Source organism: Protomyctophum bolini, assembly GCF_963924005.1.
Source record: "Protomyctophum bolini genome assembly, chromosome: 19".
Lineage (NCBI taxonomy): Eukaryota > Metazoa > Chordata > Actinopteri > Myctophiformes > Myctophidae > Protomyctophum > Protomyctophum bolini.
In genome coordinates this window covers 4440570-4459027 of record NC_137880.1, presented here as the reverse complement: position 1 = coordinate 4459027, position 18458 = coordinate 4440570, and the positions used below count along the sequence as shown (strand labels likewise).

The 18458-nt window shown below is 40.4% G+C and overlaps 1 long non-coding RNA gene across 1 annotated transcript; it reads left to right on the top strand.

Moving 5' to 3' along the window:
• The first annotated feature begins 552 nt into the window (after positions 1-552).
• Positions 553-9797, top strand: LOC308333954. Its single transcript, XR_013965839.1, has 3 exons — positions 553-664; positions 3027-3145; positions 8603-9797. It is a non-coding gene; the product is annotated as an uncharacterized lncRNA (long non-coding RNA).
• Positions 9798-18458: the final 8661 nt, after the last annotated feature.

Genomic DNA, 18458 nt, shown 5'->3' with positions numbered 1-18458 from the left:
TTTTGTTTATATTTAAAATTACCAGAGGGCCACTAGTTCTGGAACCACTGAAAATAATTGGCCATTATTTAAAAAAAAAATGATAGGCTTTTTAAATGTATTACAATATTTATATCAATTATTTATTTTATTGAATCAAGCCTTCCAAGATCCCGGTGAATCATGACCATAAAACCTTTGATTATGTGAATAAATTATAATGAAAAACGCTAAATAAAGAGTATTTATTAAATGTAGTATATCATAATATTAAATATGCAATGTTTGTTTTCTCACAGAATCAGAGGTGTTATGGTCATGACTCATCAGGATCCTGGATGGATTGATTCTAGGCTTAGAATAATTGATATAAATATTCTAGTAAATCTCTATGGGAGAGTTTTCAGCTCTAGAGCTGTTCCATAGCTGCTCCCCACTGTATTACACTGTATTTTGGCTCCCCCTAGTGACCCTTTATAATACGTGCACAGTGCACGCTCCAGCAGGGCTAGTGCGCATGCGCACAACCCTTAGATATCAGCGCGCACACACAGCTAGCTGTTAGCAGTGTCGTGTGAAAACACTTTAATAATAAAAGTAAAACGTTTGAAAACAGCTTAATAATTAAAGTAAGACGTTTGAAAACAGAGTCGTCTTTAAGCAGCTCAACCCTGAAACACAGCAGGTAAGATTAACTGATTAAACCTTGTTTTTACTACATTTATCTTTTATATTATTTACATGGAACAACACGACGAGTATTTCTCTCATATCTGCTTGTTTGTTATAAATTATCCTAAACAAACAGTTAGCCTACTAGCAGCACTGCAGCAGTAATAATATTGTTATAAACAAACAGTAGGCTAGTTATAGCAGCAATAATAGTATTGTGGGCCTAACCTGTTTGTTTTAAACAAGCAGTAGTTAATACTAGCAGCAGTAATAATATTGTAAGAATGTAAGTCGCTCCTCCAAAGGGAGCTAGGTCTCTTGGCTACGTGGCCTGTTGCCTGCCTGCTCTGCTGAGTTGGGGAGAGAGAAAGAGGTTTTAGATTGATTGATTGAACATTCACAGTATGTAGAATGGGTAGGCCTACATTTCGGATGCACAGTGTCAATAATACAAAAACTGCTTATTTGAGGACGAAACCATGAAAAGCACTAAGACTTGTTTACACCAGGGTCCATCAGAACATTTTCGTACACAAAAAGGAAATATATCCTACAGTTAAATAAAGGGAAAAACCTAATTTATTACGACAGTCCGTTTTGAATTTCATGCGCTAAAGAGCAGTTTCGAATTTCGTGCTCTTTAGAGCAGTTTTGTCCTATTGTGTTGTGGTGCACACACCATTGTAACAATGGTTAATATCCTATTGTGTTGTGGTGCACACACCATTGTAACAATGGTTAATATCCTATTGTGTTGTGGTGCACACACCATTGTAACAATGGTTACTATGCTATTGTGCTGTGGTACACACCAATTTGTAACAATGGTTCATGTAACGGACTACTACGTTTTGGCACGTTACTGTCTGTCACAGGCATGGTGGGAGTGATCCTATGTGTGTCATGTGTTCCATCTGAATCACAGCACCTGTGTGCCCTCTAAATACACACCCAGTGCTGTGTGGTGCACACACCATTGTAACAATGGTTACTGCCCTATTGCGTTGTGGGGCGCACACCATTGTAACAATGGTTACTGCACTATTGTGTTGTGGTGCACACACCACAAACTAAACATCTCACTGAGCTTAGGGAGCGGCAAAAGAGGGTGTTCATAACACAATCACACCTGGGGGGAGAAGTAGGGATGTACCGATGAGACAATTTGTCCGATACCAATATCCAATATAATAAATTGCAATTATGGCCGATAACCAATGTCGATATGATCGCATTCTGTATTAAAAATATATAATCATTCTGAAAAAAGACTGAAATTGAAAAAAGCAATGCCTCTTTATTCTAAAACTAGGAATGCAACGTTATTGAAATGTTGGCTCATATCCCAACATAAAAATGTCTCTCTACGTCGTCCTCAGACAGCCCTCCATCAGCGTCTCTAGTCATCTTCTCTGATACACTTGGTAATGCTCCATACAGACGCCAGCATTCACATCCATAGAGGAGAACAGACTCCACGGTCGCATTTTTACGCATGCGTGTTGTTATTGTCCTTCTCTTCCAAGTTCCTCCTCCGCCTCGTCCTCTTCCAATGACAACTCAATAATGCTACTTAATTCTGTAGCCTACTAGTCTTTTTTTTATTCCGGGCCCACCAAAGCAAGCGTTATATGATATTCGATTCTGAGCCATGCTGTAAAAGCCGGGTGTCTTTGGGAGATTTGGCAATGTTAACCGGTTAACCGGTCGGTTCTGTTCATAAGAACTCACCATTTTGTAATGAAAACAAAACACATGCTGTCTCCAAGGCTAAACTCCAAGTAGCAGTTGAACTATTGCTCCATACAAGTATGAAAGTTCCATATGCAATGAACGACAGATGCAAATTGCAAAAGTCGAGATGAGAGTTGTTTTTATTTACGCACCCAGCACCGTCAACACTCAACAGTGAGGCGATACCGGGGTTCCATTGCCACCTATTTCCTCTCAAAACAGGCACACATTTCAAAATAAGACTGTTGTTTTTGTTTGTACATTCAACCCATGCTTTATTTTGGAATCGTACTGGAAATAGAAGTATTCTCTGATGAGGAAGAAGCCTAGTTGACTTGAAAATTAAACTAAAATAATAATAGAGACGTAATGTGCATTTGGGATGGCATACCGGAGCTGCCTCTACAGGTAGGGGAGCTCAAGTGAGCAAGTACCAGAGCTGAAATTAAGCACTGCCTTATTCACTTTACACCATTGTTCATTGTGTAAACTGAAGTTATGTGTGATTTATTCCCTAATGCATGAATCCCATACTCTCCACATTCACATGTTGGAGAGTTGGGCTATCACCACTAGTAGTCTGGCAGCCAACAGGCTTCTTTTGTTTTTTTAAAGTCCTTCCTTAATTCACTTGATTTCAGACCGGAGTCCAGACTGCAGGTGAAGATGAACTATCCAGACTCAGCCAGGGATGTTTCTATTAAACAGGAAGCTGAAGACGTTTCTATTAAACAGGAAGATGAAGACCAGCCACAACTCAGTAAGTTTCATGTGCTCTTCCTTTCTTTAACCCATTAAGACCCGAGACCAGATTCTACAAAAGTCTTCTAAATCATGACCATTTTCTAAAAGAAAAAAAAGAACAAAAAACTGTTTCTATGTCAGTGGATGTCAGACTTTTCCATGTCATGGAGCTACAAAATTATCTGTATTTGGCCGCCAGTATGTCGGTAACAATTAATTTCCCATCCAGGTAGCCGATAGCATTATCCTGTTAATTAGCGTTTGATTTTCATTTTATTAATTATTTTTTACCCCGAATGTAATATGCATGTATACATAATTAACGTTGGTAGACGAATGGTATACATTTATGCTTTTGACATTTACTCCTTTGCAAAGACAAACAAAAAAGCAACATTTTAAATTGTTGTAGGCTTAATCGTCAATAAACAACGCATTGTGATCTGCACGCATGCATCTGCGAGTACAAAACATAAATAAATACAACGCTGTAGTGACAGCAATTTTAACTGTTTTTTAACTATTGTACAGTAACAACCAAAGTCTCTATATTTCTAAAAAAAACTAATAAAAATAAAGGGATTTATAATAATAATATATACGATTTATATAGCGCTTTTCTGCGTACCCAAAGTTGCTTTACAGAACAGAAGTACAGACATTTTTATTAGAAAAACTATTTAAGATCAGAACACGCATTTATTATTATACAAATTAACCGTTAGGCCGATAACAATATTCTGATATTTCTAACGGTCGGCTATCCGGTTACCAGTCGACATCCCTAATCATTAACCATGGTGTTAAAGTAACAAAATAAATTACTTCACATTACTTTTTTAGTATTTTGCTAAAATATTTCTAAAACTTTCAGAACTGTAACGTGTAGTTAGTAAAGTCAATCTTACAAAATGCTCATTTTGTATATGGAAGAATGGATTTAAAATTTTGGAATCCATTGTTGGAAAAAGAGAAAAGAACCCGCACTTGACAAAGTTTTGAGCCAAGGCTCTTCATCTGATCAAACTCGAGATGTGAGTGATTCACCCATTTTAATAATAGACACCCACGGGTCACGTTACTAGTCAGTGGGTGGAACATGGTCATCAAATCAATTAATCAAATATAACTATACAGTGTTTCATATTTTCCGTGTGGACAGTGGAATAAGCCCAAATGGGTAACCCTTCATTTTACGGGACCTGGTAGTAGTTCACACAGTAATTACTAGGTAATTACCAACAAACTACTGGGTAATTTCCAGCTAATGGATTTACCTGGTAATTGCATGGTAACTTACATTACTCAGTATTTACTATGTAATTACCAAGTGTTTTCCCTGACAACTATGGGTAAATGGGTACTACCCATGTAAACACATGGGCCCTCATTTATCAATCGAGTGTACAATCTGCCACATATTCGAGTGCAGGTTTCGTAGTACAACCACGTCGCCACGGCATTTATAAAGTGATCGCAAACAGCTGATCCTTCCTTAATTTCGTTCTGACGTTAATAAATGTGACGGCTGAAATCTATCTGGCACGCCCGATGAAATCAAGCCTCGCCCTCGTTTTTGCGACATGAACAACGTAGTACGACCTTGGAAACCATAGTTACATGACGAAAAAAGTAAATAAAAACTTTTCCCTCTCATACACACACACGCAGACGCACGCACACACACGCAACTTGCAAGCCCATGGTGTGTTAAATAAATAAAGAACTAACACTTTTCTCCTCTCGCCTCGCTTGCCTTGCTGCCCGCCTCTCACACACACACACACGCACGCACATATCGCAACTTATTTGCAAGCAATTGTCACTGTGTCACCGGCGTAGGGTCCAGCCTTGTGCATGCAAATTTCTTGTTAGTAAACTACAGCATGCAAGCCGCCTTTGTTAATGGTCCCCCAAACCGTTCACACCTATCGGCCGGGGATGTGCTGCCCCCCCCCCCCCCCCCCCCCCCCGCATGCTAATTTGCCCATTCAATCATTTGATCCACGCTACGCGCCTGCTGTGTGTTGTTAGTTGTAGCCTATATTAAATGATTACATTATTTTTTCATTTAATATAGCCTACAACAATATATTTGTGAACCTGCATGTGAACCATTAATTAAATAACAAATAGGCGCGCACACACACGCTGCTGTTTTGCAACATCTCCTCTCCTGACCTGTCTGTCTGTCTCTATCACTGTGGTCCGTTCATGACACCGTGACCATGCACGTTTATGACAATCTATTTAGATTACCTCGCTATAGTCGCAGTGGCTGGGCTCATGCACTGGCACTGGTGGGCTGGCAGCCTGGCTGGCTGGGTTAGCCTACCTATCTCCGATGCGGTCGGGCGGTCCCTTGTACTTGCACTGGCACGCCGGCACGGCACACTTGGCATTCGAGCGACACGTCAGGTTTATCCTTAAAATGGCGAGATGTAACTCGAGAAAGACATGGCTGTAGATTGCACTATAGCCTACTCGTTGGTTGGTAGACTTGACTATAGCTGCAGCACTGCAAATGCCTCTCGATCCATGTCATGGATGTTATAACTTCCAGGGGGGGGGGGGGGTTGTGCGCTCATGCAAAACACTGTTTAAATGGCTTAAGCATCAAGCGCGATTTAATTGTAAAGTTGGAAATCCCCTACTAATTTCATATGACACAAAGACACATCGTTGATGTAGGCCTATTATTTTTTTTATTTTTCTTTGTTTACATGTAGCCCATATACATAGAGTTTTATATTCAACCTTTTAGGAGTGAATGTATATATGTTTAGAATGCCTGTGACAGCCTCTCAGCTGGTCAAACAATGCTGCTCCGCTGTTCTACGACAGAAAAACTGGTGATGACAAAGTGTACGACAGCTCCCGACCAGACGTGAGTCAAGTTCAATTTCAAGCTTTAGCGGGAAATGGTAAAAAAAGAAATCGGCGTGCACCCATATTTTGGCGTACGCACGGTTGATAAATGAGGGCCATGGGGTGGTAAACTACCAGGAAATTACCAGTCCTGACAACTACCATGTAATTACCTGATAGGTACCCAGTAAGGAAGGAGGAACTGTTCTGTAAAAGGAAGTGTGCTCTATTTCCATATTACCATGTACCTACCTGGCAATAAGGGGCTTTCTCGGCCCCACCCATCTTCAATTGTTTATATTGTGTTTAGTTTCCAAGATGGCCGCAGCACCAGGAGGGGGTGGGGCGGAGGTGAATCAATCAGGAAGTAGACAGGAAATCAACCAATGACGTAGCTTCAAGGAAAATTGTTGAATGCAGATTGCAGGCCCTAGATGTGTCACAGAGACTACATTTATTTTGGGAGCGTTTTACCCATTGCTGGCTGTCTGAATACCAAAAACAATGTCACCAAAGGGAATGAACGAGGGCTTTCCTTTCAGGCACTTTTTTCTTCACTGTAACTATGATGTATATACATCCTTGAATTGTTGCGTAAGATAATACTTGATTATGTGAATTATTTATATATAGATCATATTAATCATGATGTCCATTTATGCTTATTCCACTGTATATAGTGATATTTAATTCATTTATTTGATGACCATGTTGTGTTGGTTCCACCCACTGACTAGTAACGTGACCCGTGGGTGTCTATTTAAATGGGGGGATCACCCACATCTCAAGTTTGACCAGATGAAGAGCCTTTGCTCGAAAAGTCGTTAATACAGTTTAACTTTTGGAGCAAATGAGTGTGCGCCCGTGTGGTAGAGACCAGCGGGTGGCGCATTTAGCTGCGGTTGAACCCAATATATTATAAATTAATATTGGATAAATTGCGGGTGAAAAAATGCGGGAAAAAAATTAATGGCATTTATCTATATGCTTATTATCGCTTTTAAAACGCACAAAATCTCGGTGTGCGTGCATTAGTAGTATTTTAATTACATCATTTTCCATGATCTGGCACAAATTAGCCAACACAACTATGAAGTTGGGTCCTGACTGTTGCACAACAACAACAACAACAACACAGTGGTCTCCTACAGGCAGCTACGCTAAAGTTGCTAATAGGCAGCTAGTGAGTCTGAGAGAAACTTAAAACTAAGTAATACATATATGTTTTGCGTGGGACTGGGAGTGATTCAGTTCTTTACCCTGCCGATGACTGCTGGATATGCTGTATGAAAATACGTTGCAAAGAACGTGGACAGCGTGTGTGTTACCATAGATATATACAACCACTACGTGGCATGGTCTACAGACCATGTCTCCCTGTCAGCCACTCCCACTTTCCATTCCACTCTGCAGTCCCATTCACTCACCTGTCTCCAACTCCCTCGTCAGCCCACCTGTGAACACTTTGCCACCCTCCTATAAATACTGGACTCATTGCACAAACAAACTGTCAGAACATAAACCATTGTCTGGTGCTCAACCTTGTTTCCTGTGTTGATTTTGGAGTTGCTGGTTCCCTGTTTTGGTTTGGACTTCTCTGCCTTGTGTATTTTTTGAAGGTTTGCATTTTTGTTTTTCTGTTTTAGTGCTTCTGTAACGTTCAGCTTTTTTGGCATTCCTCATTTTCTGTATGCAGCTACTGCTAACTTTGTGTTGTTGCGAACGCAGTGATTGCGACTGTCTGTCTGTGTGTCTGTGTGTCTGTCCCGCTTTTGTGCCCATATATGGAGCTGAGTGATTACGTCACCATGACTCAGCCATAACCATATAAGGAGTCCCCAAAGCAGCTATACGTCCAAAACCCAAATATGTACGAGCTGCGTTCGTTTCCCACGTTTGCGTGTCTTACTGGTGTATGCTTGACCGTGTTTGGTTCAATACATCAGTTAATTTGAACTTGCCTGCTCTCTGCATTTGGCTTCAGTCACTGCCACCGTGACACTAAGTAACATTGAACTGTTGAGAGAGTGGTTAGTGACATTTGTACAAGTAGTATAAATAGCCGATCTACAATCTCTCAACGCGTCACAGCGACGCGTTGTGAGCTTGTAGATTGGCTATACTGTATACCTGCGCAGCGGATTTCGGGTGGTGCGGATTAACCCATTCTGACCTGAGATCAGATTCTAAGAATGTCTTCTACATCCTGACAGTTTTCTGAAAAAGCTACGTTTCTGTGTCAGTGGTTCTTCGATTTTTCTAAAATAGCAGACCTACAAGCTCGTAGCGTGCCACTCGGTGGTGCGCTATGGGCTTGTAGATCTGCTATTTTCAAAAGCTAAAGCATAACATGCTATAACACCAACAGGGGTTCCCGCCCAAAATTGATTAATACATTTGATTAATTTATAAATTGCGGTCGGATAACGGGCGGATTATAATTATGCACACACGGATTCGGGTGACAAAAAAGCTCATCTGCTGATTATTTTCTCTTTTTCTGATGCTACTTTTGAACCCAGCACCTCTACCAAATGATGTGCATATTTTATTAGTTTTTTGTAGGAATCCAGTGTTGACCATCATGCTATGTTTCTACTCCTAGACATCCTGTACATGGTTGTGTGTAAAGAGGAGGTTTCCACTGAACAGGAGAGGAGCCCCAGTCTGCTCCAGCAGGAACCAGAGGCTCACCACATTAACAAGGAACCAGATGAGCTTAAAGAAGAACAGGAGGAGCTTAAAGAGGAACAGGAGGAACTACTTCAAAGACCAGAGGAACCTGTTGGGTCAACGATGACATTACTGGCAGTGAAAGGTGAAGAAGAAAATTATGTTGATGATGAAGAAGAAGACATATCTTCCCACTGCTCTGAGGTTGAAGTTGAACTTGAATCCGACACTGAAGTCACTGAAGACAGTGATGATTGGGAGACCAGTGAAGACGATGATGACGAACAACGTGACAAGAGTTTCAGTTACTCAGCTAATTTGAATACACACCAGCTTGTTCATACTGGAGAAAGACCTTTCCAATGTAAACATTGTGACAAGAGTTTTGGAATCTCCAGTTCCCTGAAGAAACACCAGCTTTTCCACACTGGAGAAAAACCTTTCCAATGTAAACATTGTGACAAGAGTTTCAGTATCTCCGGTGACCTGATTAAACACCAGCGTGTCCACACTGGAGAAAAACCTTTCCAATGTAAACATTGTGACAAGAGTTTCGGATACTCCAGTGACCTGAAGACACACCAGCGTGTCCACACGAAAAGGTCACTTCCATACGCATGGATATTGCCAAAACCCCTGTCCTTTTCAGAAGCACTTTATCCCAGTTTACCCCAGTAGACACCGAAATTGTTAGCAAAGTGGTAAGGGCTCTACTTGTTCCCTTGACCCTATCCCCACTAGCTTTTTTAAAACGTTTTTTTAACTGCCTATCTGGTGAGTTATTAGAACTAATTAATAAATCTCTGCTTACCGGTATTTTTCCTGGGTCACTCAAAAGTGCCTTAGTTAAACCCATCCTTAAAAAGAAAACACTGGACTATCTGGTTCCCAGCAACTATCGGCCAACCTCCTGTTCTTTTTTTTTTTAATACTGTTTTTATTAGGCGTTTTTTGTATGACATCAGAATATTATTGACAATGATGAGTAGTTCAGTTAAATAAAATGGAAAAAGAACAGGCAATGTAAATGTTCCACGTACAATACATGATAAAAAAATACTTAAATGTGATAAACATGAAAAAACTGTTAAACAATGAGTTTACAGACAAACAAAACAGGACAGACACTCTTGCTCTCAAACTTTCCCAACATGTTGTAAATTAAGTGAATTACAGACATTTTTTTTAAATGATGAAAAATAAAATAAAGAAAAAACACTGTTCCTTTTTTTTCTTTCTTTCTTTCTAGTTTAGTCACTAAACTAACATCATATTGGCAAAGTGTATTTAAATAAGTAATTGCACTAAACTTTAGTGTGAGCTAAAGTTTAACATATGAGCTAGAGTGGCTGGCGCCTGGCCACATCTGTCGCAGGCTGGATTCACATTTGGATACAATAATCTAATTTTTAAACGACAACGAAATGCTAGAGATTTTCCAATCTGGTTTCAGAACAAACCATAGTACAGAGACGGCACTAGTCAAAGTACTAAATGACCTCAGAAAAAACACAGATGCAAAAACCTCTCCGTTCTTGTTCTTCTGGACTTAAGTGCAGCATTTGACACAGTGGATTACGACATCCTTCTGGACAGACTTGAAAACTGTGTTGGCCTCTCATAGTCCAGGCAAAGTAGCATTTCCAGACAGACTAATTCAAAGAGAATTTTTTTCACCATAGATCATCTCTATGAGGTGTCTAGAACAACATACTAAAAGTCCCAAGAAATCCTAGATGCGGAAATATGTTTAATTGTCATCAATTCAAGATGTGTGCGAATACCTCGAGAAAACTAAACACCCCAATGGGATTTTTTTTCTTTTGTCCTATCACAATGAAACTTTCCACAATGAATCTTAACATGAAAGTCTGATCAGTGTGTTTGATATCATTAACAAACAACAATGTAAATATTATACATTTTGGGGAAAAGTAATTTTCGTGATATGCAAATGTGGGCATATTCAATATATATTAAGCTAATTTGCATATTCAAATTAAGTTTCAGAGAAACTTGTAATACAAAAAAGTTTAGTTTTCATGTTAAGATTCATTGTGGAAAGTTTCATTGTGATAGGACAAAAGAGAAAAAATGGCCATTAGGGTGTTTAGTTTTCTCGAGGTATTAGCACACATCTTGAATTGATGAGAATTAAACATATTTCCGCATCTAGGATTTCTTGGGACTTTTAGTATGTTATTCTAGACACCTCATAGAAATGATATCTGTTGAAAAAAAATCTATTTTAATTAGTCTGACTTTTGGGTCTAAAATGGGCTGGATTGCCTGGACTATCAGGAACAGCTCTTGAGTGGTTCAGGTCCTACCTGACTGCTCGTGATTTCCGAGTAACACTTGGTGAATACTCCTCCGACATCGTTGAGCTGACGTGCGGTGTCCCCCAGGGCTCTATTTTAGGCCCCATTCTCTTCAACCTTTACATGCTACCACTTGGCTCAGTTATCAGAAAACACAATATACACTTCCACAGCTATGCCGATGATGCTGAATGCTTCCAAATGCTTCCAAAATATGTTCCCGGCAGGCCCCTTAGATCATCCAGCACTGCTCTCCTAGAGATTCCAGAGACCCCTAAAACAAAAAAATATGGCGAAGCCGCCTTTAGCTACTACGCCCCTGTGCTGTGGAACAGCCTGCCAAGGGATCTACGGTTCTCTGAATCTGTGGACATTTTTAAACGAAATCTTAAAACACACCTTTTTAGCATTGCTTTTACAATTTAGGCATTTAGCAGACGCTCTTAATCCAGAGCGATTTACATTAAGCAAGAACAAAAAGCATGGGAATACATCACATACAAGCATTTATCATGAAAAATGCGTAAGCTAAGAAAGTTACAGTGGAATATCTATATAATGAAACTATACATATAAACTATACATATATACTACTATGCTATACATACTATGGCGTGCTATGACTATATACAATGCAATTATAGTGCTGTCTACATAACATGCTATAAGTCTGTATCAAATGCTATCTAAGTCTACGGAAATGCTATCTAAGGGGGTAGGGTAAGTGCTATGGGCCAGGATGGGGTCTGAAAAGGTGGGTTTTCAGACTACGGCGGAACCTCCTAGATCTAGATGACCTAGATGTCCTTTTCCTGTTTTTAGTTGCTCCTTTTATTATTGTTTTTTTCTTTTCTGTTTGTTATTACTATGTAGTTTATGCTTTCTTGTTGTGTTTTTGCTCTTTTGTTATATATATATATATATATATATATATATATATATATATATATATATATATAATTATTTTTTGCTCTTACTGTAAAGCACTTTGAACTGCACTCGCTGCATACAAAATGTGCTATATAAATAAAGATTGATTGATTGATGTCCACTTTAAACGGTGTGACCAAAGTTTAAAATAACTCAGCTAAGACACCATTGCATTCACACCATGGGGTAAAAAAAAGGTTTCCACTATAAATGAGCTCACTGGGAGGATCAAATTAAACAGCTGTATGTTCGTATATCGATAGACATGGCCAATATTATGGATTATTATACTGCTCCTATATTTCAAAACAAATGCGGGTCAATTCTCCTTCTACAGCATGGCCACCCGGGCGTGGAATGCCCTGACCCCTTCCCTCAAAAAATGCAATCACTTACATATTTTAACACAGGCCTGGATTGGCTTAGCATGGAATGTGTGATGTATGATGATATGTATGATGGGGCAGCGGTGGCCGAACGGTTTGGGGAGCGGTCTTGATACCGGAAGGTCGCTAATTCGTATCCCCGCACCGGCACGTCGGGTGTGTTCTGTTGTTAAACAAACAAATTAAAAGGATATCTATCCATCATTGTTCATAATTATAGCAAGATGCGCGTGGCAAAGAAGCCTAAGACGTGTGGGAACGATGTCACATTCCAAGTCCAACTGCGTATGCCTTACTCGAGCCCATCGCTACATTCATGTGCTTCCCATTCAGAAGCTGATGTTGATTCCATTGCCTCGAAAATAGCAACACTTTTTAACATGAACTCTTCTGCGTTGGAGAATGAGATCATGGCACTGCAGGCTGACATACAGTTAAAGTTGCGCGCCCGTGATGGAGAGTTTTGGAACTTACTCGTGGAGGAAAAGTATCCAAACATCAGGACTTGTGTAGCCTCGCTCACAGCGTTATTTGGCTCCACATATTTATGTGAATCAGCGTTTTCCCACATGAAGATAATTAAGTCCAAATAACGTTCCACGTTGACGGACGATCATTTGGAGGCCTGTTTAAGACTAGCTGTCAGCAGTGACTGTCCGGATTACGCAGCGCTGACGGACTCCATTCAGTACAAGGCTGCAAGCAGTCATCTGATTAAAGGGATAGTTCAGATTTTTGTAATTTAAATTGTATGAAATACTTTATATTAATAAAGTGGTTGCAACTGTATGAATTGATTGCCAGAGTCCTGTGGTGGGAGTTCTGCTCTGGTTGAGTTGAGTGGTGCATTATTCCTTCATGTGATTGTGTATGCTTTTTATGTGTGATAATATTTGTAACATTTTATGAGCAATATGTTATTACAAATTGAAATTGACGTTATTACAAAGAGTAACTTTAACAAAAAATCTCTTCTTTGCAATGTGGGGTAACTGAAAAGGTGAATTGATTTTGAAACAGTCCTAATGCCTTAATGTTATTTATTTTGAGTATTTTCAGCAATGGGATAATATTTTTTGGGTTGGTAGATCACCTTGAGCTCGCAATTTTAAAAGTAGACCTCAAGTCAAAAAAGTGTGGGCACCCCTGGTGTATATGGTAGAAACCAGATGCCACAGAGGCGAGCTCACACCGACCGCCCGACACATTGGAGGCAGTGTAGTGTAGTGTCTTGCCCAAGCAGGCGCGGAGCTACCGGGGGGGTGGTCACACTCCGGCCCGGACCTCCTGGGGGCCCGGGCTGTCAGATGATCGATGGACGATTTTTTACACAGTCACTCACGACTGATAAAAAACCAGCGGGCCCCCGCAAATCCCGTAATTAACCAGATACAGAGCTTATATAGCTTATAATAGCCTACACTTTAGCAAAATATCATGTCTGATGAGAATGTACTGCGCTGGACTGTACAAGCACCGTGGAGTCTGTCTCACACTCTCTCCAACAGACATCCTCAGCCACGCTCCAAAAGTGGTAGCCCTGGTCCAGGGCTTACAGCGAGTCTCTCTCTGACGCCCTGTGGAAGTCCCTTCCGCAGCCCTCTGGTGATATTCTCACTCCCGTGCGCGGGTTTTCAAATCCCAGCAAATAAACAAAATGACTTAACTACTCAACGAAACAAAGCCTGCTAGACCTTGGTAAAAGTCCATTCTCGTAGCTGGGAAGCGTCTCAGGTCCCCAGTTTCTCTCTAAAATGCACTTTGTGCCATTTTAATAACGCAATGTACCCTGAATTTACCGGGCAGTCATTTCTTCTACTATGGCATTTTCGGGTTTTGCCTGCGCCAATCTGGTTGGTTTAATTTTATTTAATGATTAAAATAGTGCATTTTAGAGAGAAACTGGGGACCTGAGACGCTTCCCAACTACGAGAATAGATTTTTACCAAGGTCTAGCAGGCTTTGTTTCGGTGAGTAGTTACGTCGTTTTGTTTATTTGCTGGGATTTGAAAACCCGCGCACTGGAGTAAGAATATCACCAGAGGGCTGCAGAAGGGACTTCCACAGGGCATCAGAGAGAGACTCGCTGTAAGCGGTCCAGGGCTACAAAAGTGGCAGCACCTGTCACTCATTAGTAGGCTAATCACTCTGTGAGGACTTAGGAGTGCATGTGTGGACTTCCTTTTCTCCACATCGGACTGTTTCAATTCTAAACCCCTTCTTGTTGCTTTTCCCTGTGTGCGATCACTCAGCAATAAGGTGCAGAACACAAAGATGAGTAGCCTATTTTTTTTATTTAACACGCAGCACCTCTCTCTCTCTCTCTCTACGTCTGTCTGTCTCTCTCTCTCTCTCTCTCTCTCTCTCGTGTGTGTGCACTGCTGCGCAATGTCACAGACACAGACGCGATCAATAATATATAGCATAAATAATAGGCAAAATATAACACTTTCCCTCTATCTGTGACTGTGATCAGCTCCTCTCACACATAACTCCTCTCTCTGCTCAAATTAGCTCAATCTCAGCAACTGTCTAAATTATTTTTTTCCATTGGGGGGGGGGGGGGGGATGCTGTTGGGAGTCAGGTTCGGTGAGGCCCGTTCGTGCTGTCTCACCCCCCGGCCCGGCCCAATGGTGTTCCGCCACTGTGCCCAAGGACACTTCGACATGTGCCCAAGGACACTTCGACATGTGTACAGGAGGACCCGGGATTCTAACCGCCAACGCTGGGGTCATTGGACGACCTGCTCTACCTCCTGAGCCGCAGCCGCTCACATAAATCATACAACAATGGATACACAGTATAAATGAAAAAGTAAAAATACATAGGCCTATTGGTAGAAATGAAAAGTGTATGTGTAGTGGAGTAGAAGAGACTGACCTTGAATTGTTAGTTTTGTTTATATTTAAAATTACCAGAGGGCCACTAGTTCTGGAAACACTGAAAATAATTGGCCATTAATTTAAAAAAAATATATAGGCTTTTTAATTGTATTAAAATGTATCAATTATTTATTTTATTGAATCAAGCCTTCCAAGATCCTGGTGAATCATGACCATAAAACCTTTGATTATGTGAATAAATTATAATGAAAAACGCTAAATAAAGAGTATTTATTAAATGTAGTATATCATAATATTAAATATGCAATGTTTGTTTTCTCACAGAATCAGAGGTGTTATGGTCATGACTCACCAGGATCCTGGATGGATTGATTCTAGGCTTAGAATAATTTATATAAATATATATTCAGCTCTAGAGCTGTTCCATAGCTGCTCCCCACTGTATTACACTGTATCTTGGCTCCCCCTAGTGACCCTTTACGGTACGTGCACCGTGCACGCTCCAGCAGGGCTAGTGCGCATGCGCACAACCCTTAGATATCAGCGCGCACACACAGTGACACAGCTAGCTGTTAGCAGTGTCGTGTGAAAACACTTTAATAATAAAAGTAAAACGTTTGAAAACAGCTTAATAATTAAAGTAAGACGTTTGAAAACAGAGTCGTCTTTAAGCAGCTCAACCCTGAAACACAGCAGGTAAGATTAACTGATTAAACCTTGTTTTTACTACATTTATCTTTTATATTATTTACATGGAACAACACGACGAGTATTTCTCTCATATCTGCTTGTTTGTTATAAATTATCCTAAACAAACAGTTAGCCTACTAGCAGCACTGCAGCAGTAATAATATTGAAACTTTGTTATAAACAAGCAGTAGGCTAGTTATAGCAGCAATAATAGTATTGTAGGCCTAACCTGTTTGTTTTAAACAAGCAGTAGTTAATACTAGCAACAGTAATAATATTGTAAGAATGTAAGTCGCTCCTCCAACGGGAGCTAGGTTTCTTGGCTACGTGGCTTGTTGCCTGCCTGCTCTGCTGAGGTGGGGAGAGAGAAAGAGGTTTTAGAATGATTGATTGAACATTCACAGTATGTAGAATGGGTAGGCCTACATTTCGGATGCACAGGTCAATAATACAAAAACTGCTTATTTGAGGACGAAACCATGAAAAGCACTAAGACTTGTTTACACCAGGGTCCATCAGAACATTTTCGTACACAAAAAGGAAATCATATATCCTACAGTTAAATAAAGTTAAAAAAAAGGGAAAAACCTAATTTATTACGACAGTCCGTTTTGAATTTCATGCGCTAAAGAGCAGTTTCGAATTTCGTGCTCTTTAGAGCGGTTTTGTCCTATTGTGTTGTGGTGCACACACCATTGTAACAATGGTTAATATCCTATTGTGTTGTGGTGCACACCATTGCAACAATGGTTACTGTGCTATTGTGCTGTGGTACACAACAATTTGTAACAATGGTTCATGTAACGGACTACTACGTTTTGGCACGTTACTGTATGTCACAGGCATGGTGGGAGTGATCCTATGTGTGTCATGTGTTCCATCTGAATCACAGCACCTGTGTGCCCTCTAAATACACACCCAGTGCTGTGTGGCGCACACACCATTGTAACAATGGTTACTGCCCTATTGCGTTGTGGGGCGCACACCATTGTAACAATGGTTACTGCACTATTGTGTTGTGGTGCACACACCACAAACTAAACATCTCACTGAGCTTAGGGAGCGGCAAAAGAGGGTGTTCATAAGAAAATCACACCTGGGGATGTACCGATGAGACAATTTGTCCGATACCAATATCCAATATAATAAATTGCAATTATGGCCGATAATCGATGTCGATATGATCGCATTCTGTATTAAAAATATATAATAATTTTGACCATTCTGAAAAAAAGACTGAAATTGAAAAAAAGCAATTCCTCTTTATTCTAAAACTAGGAATGCACCGTTATTGAAATGTTGGCTCATATCCCAACATAAAAAGCCTGTATGTCTCTCTACGTCGTCCTCAGACAGCCCTCCATCAGTGCCTCCAGTCATCTTCTCTGATACACTTGGTAATGCTCCATACAGACGCCAGCATTCACATCCATAGAGGAGAACAGACTCCACGGTCGCATATTTTACGCATGCGTGTTGTTATTGTCCTTCTCTTCCAAGTTCCTCCTCCGCCTCATCCTCCTCCAATGACAACTCAATAATACTACTTAATTCTGTAGCCTACTAGTCTTTTTTTTATTCCGGGCCCACCAAAGCAAGCGTTATATGATATTCGATTCTGAGCCATGCTGTAAAAGCCGGGTGTCTTTGGGAGATTTGGCAATGTTAACCGGTTAACCGATCGGTTCTGTTCATAAGAACTCACCATTTTGTAATGAAAACAAAACACATGCTGTCTCCAAGGCTAAACTCCAAGTAGCAGTTGAACTATTGCTCCATACAAGTATGAAAGTTCCATATTCCATTATGCAATGAACGACAGATGCAAATTGCAAAAGTCGAGACGAGAGTTGTTTTTATTTACGCACCCGGCACCGTCAACACTCAACAGTGAGGCGATACCGGGGATCCATAGCCACCTATTTCCTCTCAAAACAAGCACACATTTCAAAATAAGACTGTTGTTTTTGTTTGTACTTGTGAACATTCAACCCATGCTTTATTTTGGAATCGTACTGGAAATAGAAGTAGCTCTGATGAGGAAGAAGCCTAGTTGACTTGAAAATTAAACTAAAATAATAATAGAGACGTAATGTGCATTTGGGATGGCATACCGGAGCTGCCTCTACAGGTAGGGGAGCTCAAGTGAGCAAGTACCAGAGCTGAAATTAAGCACTGCCTTATTCACTTTACACCATTGTTCATTGTGTAAACTGAAGTTACGTGTGATTTATTCCCTAATGCATGAATCCCATAATCTCCACATTCACATGTTGGAGAGTTGGGCTATCACCACTAGTAGTCTGGCAGCCAAGAGGCTTCTTTTGTTTTTAAAGTCCTTCCTTATTCACTTGATTTCAGACCGGAGTCCAGACTGCAGGTGAAGATGAACTATCCAGACTCAGCCAGGGATGTTTCTATTAAACAGGAAGCTGAAGACGTTTCTATTAAACAGGAAGCTGAAGACCAGCCACAACTCAGTAAGTTTCATGTGCTCTTCTTTTCTTTAACCCATTAAGACCCGAGACCAGATTCTACAAAAGTCTTTTAAATCATGACCATTTTCTAAAAGAAAAAAAAGAACAAAAAACTGTTTCTATGTCAGTGGTTGTCAGAC